We start from the raw sequence: 12,379 nt of genomic DNA, 5'->3' as shown, positions 1-12,379 counted from the left end.
GGAAAGAAAGTTTTTGCCTAGACCCTCCTCCCAGTAAGGTTAAAGGAAATTACTTTTTAAAAAATCTCTATGAAAGGATAAACCATTTTCCATGTAATAAGCTATTACTTTTATATTCCTAAACTTGCTAGATTGTTCCAATTTGTAATACCTAAACCAACAATAATACACTATGATTTTTAAAACATTTTTTGGATGGAAGGGGTATTCAAATAATTTAATTTACACAGAATGTTTATGTGAATACTCTGATATTTACACAGCTGTTACTTCAAATGTGGAAAATACATATTGGTTTGGGTTTTGGCATCAGACTGCTAGGAGTAATCAAACAGATGGATATTACCTGGGTGTTATTCTTAGAATGCTGTTAAGAGAGCCTTAATCAAAATTAAAATACCTTTACTACCTGCCTGCCTACAGATACCTTTTTTTTTTTTTTTTTTTGCTTTTTTTTAGGGCCTCACCCACAGCATTTGAAAGTTCCCAGCCTAGGGGTCGAATCAGAGCTAGAGCTGCCAGTCTACACCATAGCTCACGGATCCCTGGCCCACTAAGCGAAGTCAGGGATCAAACCTGCCTCCTCAGGGATACTAGTTGGATTCGTTTCTGCTGCGCCACAATAGGAACTCCTGCCTGTGGATATCTTAGATTCTTCAACTCTGGACAAGTTATTTTACCCCACAACTAGTTATAAATAGCCATAAGAAAAGTAACAATAGATAATCATTTCTAGGTTTAAAAAAGAAGATGCATGTACTTAAATGAATTATAAGTATTGATATTGATATGAATTATAAATATTGATCTGAGCAATAAATGGGAACCAAGGGGTAGAGAGATTATGCTCTCCCCACAACACATTTTGAGTTCTGTGGCGGACTAGACAGTGAGTTCTTTTCCAAAGAAGTGGATATTAGTCAAAAGAAATCCTTAGGATCGTTAAGTATGAACTGCACACATATTATCTGCAGAAAATTCCTAGACAACTTGCAAAGAAGGGGCAGAGAGACCTTGAGGTCATCTCTCAACTGAAATCTGATGACAATTCTCAGCTATGGAGAAAAAATTTTTAGAGAATAAATACAGACAGAGGTCTTACATTTTGGAGGCTGTCTAGGCTCACTGATACAAGACTATTGCTTGATTCAATGAGTCCTTTTTCCCCTCAAATAAGAAAATTCAACGTACCAAAGGTATGACTTCTCCCTAAATATCAGGAAACGCTGTGGAGTACCAAGTGTGATCACATCTCCAGATGTTAGAGCTTCGCATTATGGGACAAACTGGCATCCCTTCAATTTCTGAACCTGAGCTGGGGCATAATTTACTGTGGAAAACTGTTGAAGGAACTTCATATTCTTGGAAACTCCCTGGATTATAAACTCTGAACTAGAGCTAGCAGTAAGTGTTTGAAAGTTCACGCTCCCAGAGAAGTGGCAACACCTTCAAAGCCAGGCAAGGGGCCCCTGCCCTAGCCCTGCACCTTAGAGGGACCCATAAACCAGAAAATCACAAATGATGAATTTTGTAAAAATCACTTGGGCACTTCTGTCACTGGGCACCTCACAATCCAACACATCCGCTGCTGTGATTTATACCACTGAGACAACAGAGATACCTGCCACACTGCCCTGTGTTCAGGAATGAAGACTGCTGTCCAAATTGAGGACTGTGGCCCTGCAGACGTCAGAGGTGCACAATGCTTCAGAGCGTGAGAAGTATTTGAGTTGGAGAAATAATTAGGGAAGAAAAAAAATAAGCTCACCAAGTCTTTCCTCTCAAACATTATGGCCACAATAGATTCTTGAATAGTAACATATTTGCCAACGGAGCAGAGTGTTCTTTTTCTTGAACTCTTTATCCAACATTCACAATTCAGCAGTTTTTACAACAGTTAAAAATGGCATTTGATGAACAACTTGCAATATTAAACAATTAATAATATCCTAAATTTGTATATATAGAAATCTAAATATCATATACAAAACACACCTATTCTTCACATTGGTAACCACAATTACAAATAGCTTTAGGTTTATAGAAATATTTTATAATAATGAATTAAATTTCAAAAACAGTTAAAACTTGCAACTGTATTTAAATAAATTTAATTAAAATTTTGAGTCATTACCATCATGCTTCACATTTGAACTTAGCACATAATTTTGTATATAATAAAATAAAAATAATTCCTTGAAGACATTGTAAAACTTTTTTATATTTACTTTACACTTTTTCTATAAAAGACATTCAAAGCTTGTACACATTTGGGCAGTTTAAAAGCTGCCCCTAATTTTTTTTATATATACTTTCCACAGAGAAGTTGGGGGGAGTTGTCCATATAGTACTCTCAGGAGGCTTGAACTGGCTTTTAAGGCTAGATCAAAAAAGGCCATTCAGGTTCTGCCTTGTTCACTAGAACACTCACTCCTGAAGCCCTGAGCCAACATTTAAAAAGTCCAACTATCCTGAGGCTGCCATACTGTGAGGAAGCCTGAGCCACAAGAAGAGATCATATATAGACTCTCCAGTTAAAAGGCGCAACTAAGCCCAGCCTTCAAGTATTCCCAGCCCAGGCATCAGACATATAAGTGACAAAACCTACAGATGATACTGGACATCAGCCAGTAAATTCACTCCCAGCTATCTGAGTCTTGCCCCCTAATACTTCAGACATTATGAACCAGAGATAAGCCACCTCTGCTGTACCCTGTCTAAATTCCTGACCCAGAGAATCCACGGTGATAATAAAGTAGTTGTCATCTTATGCCACAAAAGTTTGTTATGGTGTTATACACCATTAGAAAACTAGAATGTTTTCAATACAATTATATTTCACTCTTTTTTTTTTTTTTTTTTTTTTTTTTTGCTTTTTAGGGCCCCACCTACTGTATATGGAAGTTCCCAGGCTACGGGCTGAACTGGGGCTGCAGCTGCCAGCCTATGCCACAGCCACAGCATCAGGGGATCCCAGCTACATCTGTGACCTACACCACAGCACATGGCAACGTCAGATCCAGAACCCACTGAGCAAGGCTGGGGATCAAATCTGCATCCGAATGGATACTAATTAGATTTGTTTCCACTGTGCAACAACAGGAATTCCTATTTCGCTTTTTAAAAATTTTTTTACATAATCCACTAAGATTCCTGAGGATAATTATTATTTAAGCTAGTGATAGAAACTGTAAAAGTGGAGGGAAGGAAAAATGTTTAAGAGACAAAAGTAGAAAGAGTGACTTCTGGTTATGACACCAAGAGAGATTCAGCAACACATCTCTGCAACAAAACAAGAATCTGCTTCCAGGAACGTGGAATAAATATATTTTTCCATATTCCTGTTGGCTAACTACAACCAAAAACTTTGGATTATACGTATTATAATAAGATTCTAAAAGATGGAAAGAAGGTGGCAGATTGGCTAGGGACCTAGTGACCCTAAAAATGACACAGTGGTGAGTTCCCTGGGATTTCTTTTTGCCTTATAGATCCCAGACTTGGAGGAAGCTGGCTCCCATCCCCACCCAGCAGTAACAAGCAGAGCTGCTTCCTGGGGTGTCACTGGGGGCTGAGTAGGGAACCAGGACTTTCATTGCTACCTGGTAGTAATGGGGCAGCACACCCCCTCCAACGCCAGAGTAATGTCAGGGGAAGCTAAGACAGCATTTAATTAAGATACAGAGTCTCCTAACATAATATCCAAAATGTCCAGGTTTTTTTTTTTTTTCCTATCTTTTTTTGCCTTTTCTAAGGCTGCTCCTGTGGCACATGGAGGTTCCCAGGCTAGGGGTCGAATCGGAGCTGTAGCCACCAGCCTACACCAGAGCCACAGCAACACGGGATCCAAGCCGTGTCTGCAACCTACTCCACAGCTCACAGCAACGCCGGATCCTTAACCCGCTGAGCAAGGTCAGGGATCGAACCCGCAACCCCATGGTTCCTAGTGGGATTTGTTAACCACTGCGCCACGATGGGAACTCCCAAAATGTCCAGGTTTTGACCAAAAATATACCATCTCTATAACCAGGAAGATCACAAATTGAATGACAAAAGACAATAACAGATTCTAGTTTAAATTCTACTTTAGTTTCTAGTAGAAATTCTAATTTAAATAAGCATATTTAAAGTAATCATGTGAATAAGTCTTTGAGAGTTCTAGTTATTATGTAAATATGGGTAAGCCACTAAAGTATGTTATGATATATGTCTTTTTAGGGCCACATCCGAGGCATATGGAGGTTCCCAGGCTAGGAGTTGAATCTGAGCTGTAGCTGCTGGGCTACACCACAGCCACAGCAACATCAGATCCGAGCCACGTCTGCGACCTACACCACAGCTCCGGGCCACACCAGATCCTTAACCCACTGAGCGAGGCCAGGGATCAAACCCATGTCCTCATGGTTCCTAGTCAGATTCATTTCCTCTGAGCCACCATGGGAACTCCTGTTATGATTTAAATATCTGGTCTCTTTTACAAAATTATTTTCCTTACATATGAAAATCCAGAGGTAGGAAGTTCAGGGCAAACATTATAAAGTTTCCACAGTTGTCAGGGATCCAGGTTTCTTCCATTTTGCTGCCTACCTTTGCTTACATGTCTTCTCATGTTCCAAAATGACTGCTCAAGATTTAGCCATTTCACTCAAAATTTAAGCAGTAGGATGGAGAAGGGAGGAAAAGGAGGAACAGCCTGCATTTCTCAAGAGATTTCTCTAAAGTCCCATCAATTCTTTAATGTATATCCCATTGATCAGAATTATGCATAACCCCAACTCACTGCAAAGGAGACTGGGAAATGTCATCTGTTCGCTACATTGTGCTCAGTTAAATACTGGGGTTCTATCATTTGAGAGCAGGGAGAATGGGTGTGTGGTCAGCAATTATCAGTCTTTTTTATTGAGTGAAACTTATATTCAGACTGGAGAAAAGGTGGGACTACAGACAGTTTCCAAAGGATAAAATGAGGAAGAAAAGTAAAAATGAAAAGAATGGAAAAGAAAAGAAGTAGAGGAATTCCTGCTGTGCTCAGCGGGTTAAGAATCTGACTAGACAGTCAGACAGTGAGACACCAACATCAAATGCTATGTGGAATCTAAAAAAAGGACACAATGAACTTCTTTGCAGAACAGATACTGACTCACAGACTTTGAAAAACTTATGGTTTCCAAATGAGACAGGTTGGGGGGTGGGGGGATGCACTGAGGGTTTGGGATGGCAATGCTATAAAATTTGGTTGTGATGATCATTGCACAACTTTAAGTGTAATAAAATTCATTGAGTAATAATAATGAAAAAAAAGAATCTGGCTAGAATCCATGAGGATGTGGGTTTGATCCCTGGCCTTGCTTAGTAGGTTAAGGATCTGGCGTTGCCATGAGCTGTGGTATAGGTTGCAGATGCAGCTTGGATCCCACATTGCTGTGGCTGTGGCATAGGCTGGCAGCTGTAGCTCCAAATGGGCCCCTCGCCTGGGAACTTCTATATGCTGCAGGTGTGGCCCTAAAAAGCAAAATAAATAAATAAAATTTTAAAAAAGAAAAAGGAAAAAGAAGGAGATATATTAAGGAAAAGAATAACATCATAAGTGAGTTTCTTTTTAGGAACAGTAGTTAGTGTCTAATTAGCACAATACTTACTATTAATAGTAACAGCTAGGAGTTCCTGTCATGGCTCAGTGGTTTACGAATCCAACTAGCATCCATGAGGATTTGGGTTCGATCCTTGGTCTCTATCAGTGGATTAAGGGTCTGTCTGTGGTATAGGTCGCAGACACTGCTCAAACCTGGTATTGCTGTAGCTCTAGCACAGGACAACAGCTATAGCTCTGATTCAACCCCTAGCCTGGGGACCTCCACATGCTTCAGGTGCAGCCCTAAAAAAAGGAAAAGACCAAAAAAAAAAAAAAAAAAAAAAAAAAACAAATACCAAATATACTAACAGCTAAAGAATTTTTTTGAATAATTTCAAAGTAAAAACATATTTCTTCCTTCTATAATATATTCTTTGTTTATTAATCTTAATAAGAAAGGAAATTAATTCCTCCAGAGCTACTTAACTTTGCTTTTTGTTGAACATGTAGGCACCGTTTATTTTATTTACTAGGATACATGTTTGTGAACCACTGTTTAAATAACATAGTTATTTTAAACATGGTTATTATAAAGGTGAGTGATAGTTTAAAAATGCATCCTGGGGAGAGAGGGTGAGAGAAGGAGGATGGGAATGGTTATGAAAGGACAACATGAAGGAACTTTTTGGTGATGAAATGGCTTCAAGTCTTTACCGTGGTGGTGGAAACATAAAAATCACATGTGATAAAACTGCACAGAATTTAATATACACATACACACATGTGTAAAAGTAAAATTGGGAAAATCTGAAGAAAATGGGTGAATTCTATCAATGCCAATATTCTGGTTGTGTGCACTGCAATTGTGCAAGGTGTTATCTTTAAAGGGTACAGAGTATCTCCCTGTATTATATCCTACAATTTCATGTAAATCTGTACTTATCACAATATTTTTAATTTAGTTTTAAAAGCATCAGTGACAAAAATGATTCCACACATATTCTTAGCTTATTTTCTAAAGGAAAAAAAACATTGAGAACTTCACCTTTTTACCCGCTTATTAGTTTCTTTTATTAAGAGAAGTTCTCGACTTTACCGATTAACAATGCATCAAATTTTTTCTTTATGATCAGTAATCTTTCTGTCCAGTTTAAGAAATATTTGCCTTCCCCAAGATCATAAGGATGTTCTCTCATGTTATCTCCTAGTAGCTTTGTTGTTTCACCTAAGTCTATAATCTATGTAAAATCAAAGTTAGCGAGTACAGTTAGGAGTTAAGATACATTGCTGTCTTATGAACATCCAACTGACCCAGAATAATTTATTGACAAGATCATTCTTTCCTCACTGCACTGTAGTCATCACTTCCATCATAAATCAAATGACTACATATGTCTAGGTTTGTTTCTGGACTCTATCCTTTTCTATTGGTCTATTTGTCTATCTTGGAGCCAAAGCTCTGTTTTATCCTAATAATGACTTTATCTTAATAATAAGAAGTGATATATAGTAGGTATAGACCCTCCAACTCTGTTCTTCAGATTCTCTTGGTTATTTCTGGCCTTTTGCAATTACAGATATAGTTTACCCTTGAACAATGAAGGGGTTGGGAGCCCTGACCCCCATCAGGTGGAAAATCCACATATCATCTAGTACCTTAGCATTAACCATTAAATATTAAATTAAAATTATCTAATTAAACATTTTTTAAATGTGCGTGGAAGTTGACCCACACAGTTTAATACAATTATACCATTAAACCATTATAGTTTAATGGTCACCTATAAATTTGAAGTCTGTTTGTCAATTTTTTTTTTTTTTTTTTTTTTTTTTTGTCTTTTTGCCATTTCTTGGGCTGCTCCCACGGCATATGGAGGTTCCCAGGCTAGGGGTCAAATCAGAGCCGTAGCCACCGGCCTACGCCAGAGCCACAGCAACACGGGTCCGAGCAGCGTCTGCACCTACACCACAGCTCGTGGCAATGCTGGATCCTTAACCACTGAGCAAGGCCAGGATTCAAAGCCGCAACCCCATGGTTCCTAGTCGGATTTGTTAACCACTGAGCCACGATGGGAACTCCAAAGTCTGCTTGTCAATTTTTACCCCAAAATGCTGGAATTTTTACTGGGACTGCACTGTATAGATTCAGTTTGGGAAGAAGTAATATATTTTCATTAGTAAGTCTTCCTATGAATTTGACATAACCCTACAGTTATTTAGGTTTTCTTTAATTCCTCTCAGAAACAGCATATATTTTGATATAAAATATCTCATAATAGTTTAGACTCATTCCTATTTAATTTTTGTTATTATAAATCTTATCATCCCCAAATTTTTATTTTCCAATTTATTATTGCCATAATATAGGAATACAATTGAGTTTTATATACTGACCTTGTATTTATCCTTTCCATTGCTCTTATTCTTGTGTCTCAGTGCTTCCATCTGGGATCATTTTTCTTTTAGCCTAAAAAATTCCCTTTAGCAATTCTTTTTTTTTTTTTTTTGTCTTTTGTCTTTTGTCTTTTTAGGGCCACACCCATGGCATATGGAGGTTCCCGGCTAGGGGTTGAATCGGAGCTGTAGCTGCTGGCCTACACCACAGCCACAGCAATGTTGGATCTGAGCCACGTCTGTGACCTACACCACAGCTCATGGCAATGCCGGATCCTTAACCCACTGAGCGTGGCCAGGGTTCAAACCTGAGTCCCCTTTGTTAACCACTGAGCCATGATGGGAATGAATTCCTCTTTAGCAATTCTTTATGTGGGTCTATAACAAAAAAGTTTTTTTTCTCAATTTCTGTTTTCTAAACACACTTTTATCATCATTTTTGAAAGGTATTTTGCTGATATAGAATTCTAGGTTAACTTCTTTTAAGACATTATTCCACTTTTCATGGCTTTCCTTGTTTCAAAAAGTCAGGTATGAATCTTATCATTGCTCTTTTGAAGGTAATAGGTCTTTTTTAAACTCTATTTTTGGTAGATTTGTGGAGGAGAAATGTTAGATGTGTAGCTTGATAAAAGGAGCTGGTACGAGTCCTCAAGATGTGGGGCCTTTCTCTTTCCTTCTAGATGTCAAAAGTCATGCAGGGTCCTGTCCTATCTTTTTAACAAAAGTGTCTACATGGTCTATCACTGCCTTCTTTAGGAGCAAGTTCTACCCACTGCATGCACATGGGAGCAAGATTGAGAAGCTGACCTACCTGACTCTTCCAACAGTGGTACCTCAATAAATACCTCAATTGTCCAAGGGCACTACCGAGATCAACAGCTTCTGTGTGCTTTAAACATCCCCAAGAGCCACTCCTACTTCTAAAGTAAGCCTCTGCTCATGCAACTTTTTTTTATCCAACTACAATTCAATACTGTCTGCCTTCTATTTTTCAGATTATCGTAATGTCTGGTCCATTGAGAGCACTCTTTTTTTTTTCAGTATCAATGTATGCTTATGGATGCACATGACTGCATGTATTCATCTAACTTTCCCGTAATTTTTAGAGATTTTGGAAAGTGGGAAGAAGTGAGGAGAGGCTAGAACTTGTTCTCAGTCTGCCATCTTGATTCAATCTCTTGGCTAAATTTCTAAGCACATATTGAACTCTTTTAGTATCAGACACAGACAGCTGCTAGTATCATATGATCTTATTTGAAAATCTCTGCTTTGGAGGTGATATCATTTAAAGCTATTTCAATTTAAGACTCAACCCTCATGTTAAAATTGGCATCTGCATAACAATAATTATCCCTCAAAATTATCTTCCAGATTTTAATATCTCAAAAGAGCTGAGAGTTCTGTATTACAGAGATTCCTACAAACATATCACAACAAAAATTTAGTATTTTTGCTCAACTCTAACAAAAAAGAGAAAAACAGAATTTTAAAAATATGTGGATGGAGTTCCCGTCGTGGCGCAGTGGTTAACGAATCCGACTGGGAACCATGAGGTTGCGGGTTCGATCCCTGCCCTTGCTCAGTGGGTTAAGGATCCGGCGTTGCCGTGAGCTGTGGTGTAGGTTGCAGATGCGGCTCGGATCCCGCGTTGCTGTGGCTCTGGCGTAGGCCAGTGGCTACAGCTCTGATTCAACCCCTAGCCTGGGAATCTCCATATGCCGCGGGAGCGGCCCAAAGAAATAGCAACAACAACAACAACAACAACAAAAGACAAAAAAAATAAAATAAAAATAAAAATAAAAATATGTGGAAGTTCCCGTTGTGGCTCAGTGGTAACGAGCCTAACTAGTATCCATGAGGATGTGGGTTTGATCCCTAGCCTTGCTCTGTGGGTTAAAGGATCTGGCATTACCATGAGCTGTAGTGTAAGTCACAGACATGGCTCAGATCCTGCATTGCTCTTGCTGTGGTGTAGACTGGCAGCTGCAGCTCCAATTTGACCCCTGGCCTGGGAACTTCCATATGCCACAGGTGTGGCCATTAAAAAAAAAAAAGCAAAAACTTATGTAAAGAGCTAAAATTCAAAAATAAGAAAAAGCAACTCAGAAATCCTAAAACGTTATTTTCCTACACTTAACCCTGAAATTATTCAGTCAACAGACTCTTTTGCCACCACTAATAAATTCATTAATAACTTATCATTGATTTAACATCGATTGAGAACTAAAGAGTAAAATGCAAACGTGGAAATCCTAATTGGTCTCCAACAGGTTGTACAATAGAAATTTCATATAAAGAAATGCAATCCTGAAATGATATAAAAACTAAATAGCCTTCCTCTCTTGCTCTCTCTCTCCCCCTTCACACTCCCCTCCCAAGCCTGCCTGCCCGTGCCTATATTTTCCCCGCACCAATCTCCTCTTTCTTTAAATAAACACTTAATTGCCTCACTATCCTTAGTCTCTTTGACAAATTCTTTCTCCAAAGAGACAAAGTTCTGGGGACCTACATCAAGTGGTTAGAGTTTAGCATTCTCACCCGATTTCTAAAAACTAGGGGGCTGATGACCCTATTCTGCTAGCCATCAGAGAATAGGGTCATCAGCCCCCTAGTTTTTAGAAATCAGCTACCCAGCAGAAATGACTTCTACTCCTATGAACCATCTTCTGAGGATCCTCCCCCAGAGCCAAGTCTGGTGCTCAGGGAGGTTTGTGGCTGTCTAGGCCCCAAAACATGCTCCAGATGTTACCAGGCACATTACTGCAGTAGGAGCATCAGCCACTGGACTGGAGATTGGGACATAAGCAGGTTTGTGCAAAAGCAGATAATTTAGACAATACGGTTTCAGACCACAACTTACTTTTACCAGAATTTGAAACTGTAATAGAGACAGATGAGATTGTGCCTGAAGTTGTAGAAAAAGAAGATGAAACAGAGATTATAGGGAGCATGGGTAAAGCACCCAAGTAAGAATTGGATTCCATGGCAAAGCATGAATCTAGGAAAGATAGAGTTTTCCAGACGTTTAAAACTAAAATATCCATTGAACCAGAACAGATTCTCAGATATGGCAGAGGGGTTGCCCCCATCTGGATCTCCAGTGAAAATATCCCTCAAGAAAAGGATATTCCAGACTGCCCCTGTGGTGGTAAGAGAATATTTGAATTCCAGGTCATGCCTCAGCTGCTCCCAACTACCTGAAGGCTGACAGGCTGAGCAGGAGTGTTGATTGGGCCGTCCTGGCTGTCTTCACCTGTGCTGAAAGCTGTGGATTGGGCACTGGCTACACAGAGGAATTTGTTTGGAAGCAAGATATATTGGATACAGCTTAAAGACAATGTTGGAAAGCCTTAAAAACATTCATAATCTCTTAGACCTTGAAATTCCATTTCTAGGACTTTATCCTAAGGAAATAATTATGCTAGACACATACAAAGATGTTGTTTTAGGTCTCATTTACATTGTCTTAAGATTAGACAAAAATGTCCATTGACAGGGAATTAAGTAAGTTTTGGTGTATCTATCCAGCAGGATATGCTATGCAGTATTAATGATATAGACATATCAAATAAGATATAGACAGGTATTCATAGTATGATCTTATTTTCATAAAAATATTTATACCTGTGTATGTGTACCAAAAATAATCTGGAAAGATAAAACTAGATGTGAATTGGTTAAGTGAACAGTGGGACTAAGTGATATGATCTTTTTACTTATACTTCTTTCTATAATAAAAATGCATTGTGTGTCTAAAAATAAGTTAATTAAATATTCATGAGTTAAATCTAAAGAGTTCAATGAAACAGTCTTTTTTTTTTTTTTTTGTCTTTTGTTGTTGTTGTTGTTGTTGTTGTTGTTGTTGTTGCTATTTCTTGGGCCGCTCCCGGGGCATATGGAGGTTCCCAGGCTAGGGGTTGAATTGGAGCTGTAGCCACCGGCCTACGCCAGAGGCACAGCAACGCGGGATCCGAGCCGCGTCTGCAACCTACACCACAGCTCACGGCAACGCCGGATCGTTAACCCACTGAGCAAGGGCAGGGACCGAACCCGCAACCTCATGGTTCCTAGTAGGATTCGTTAACCACTGTGCCACGACGGGAACTCCGAAACAGTCTTTTTAAAAATATTTAATGCATATCTAGCAAGTCCTGGGTACCGTTCTAAGCATGAGATACAGAGAACAAAACAGACAAAACCCTCTGTTTTGTGCAGCTTATATTCTAGTAAATACATATATTTGGAATAATAGGAACTTGACCTTTTCCTACAGCAATTACTAAAAAGGTAGATAAATATTTTATGCCTAAACACAAATATAGGTATCTCTTACAGCAGTCCACCACACAATCACATAAAAATATGTTTGAGAACATTTATAACAGAGATATATTTAGCTACTTCAAAACA

At 38.9% G+C, this 12,379-nt stretch overlaps 1 protein-coding gene and 1 pseudogene across 1 annotated transcript in view; one reads left to right on the top strand and one right to left on the bottom strand.

Annotated features, from left to right (window-relative positions):
* ENTPD1 (ectonucleoside triphosphate diphosphohydrolase 1) overlaps positions 1–12,379 on the bottom strand; it is a 127,378-nt gene that overhangs the window by 113,870 nt on the left and 1,129 nt on the right. The window lies entirely within an intron of this gene.
* Positions 6,153–11,815, top strand: LOC100153551 (annotated as a pseudogene).

The sequence above is a fragment of the Sus scrofa genome, chromosome 14, assembly GCF_000003025.6.
Source record: "Sus scrofa isolate TJ Tabasco breed Duroc chromosome 14, Sscrofa11.1, whole genome shotgun sequence".
Taxonomy (NCBI): domain Eukaryota; kingdom Metazoa; phylum Chordata; class Mammalia; order Artiodactyla; family Suidae; genus Sus; species Sus scrofa.
This window is presented reverse-complemented; position numbering and strand designations above follow the sequence as displayed.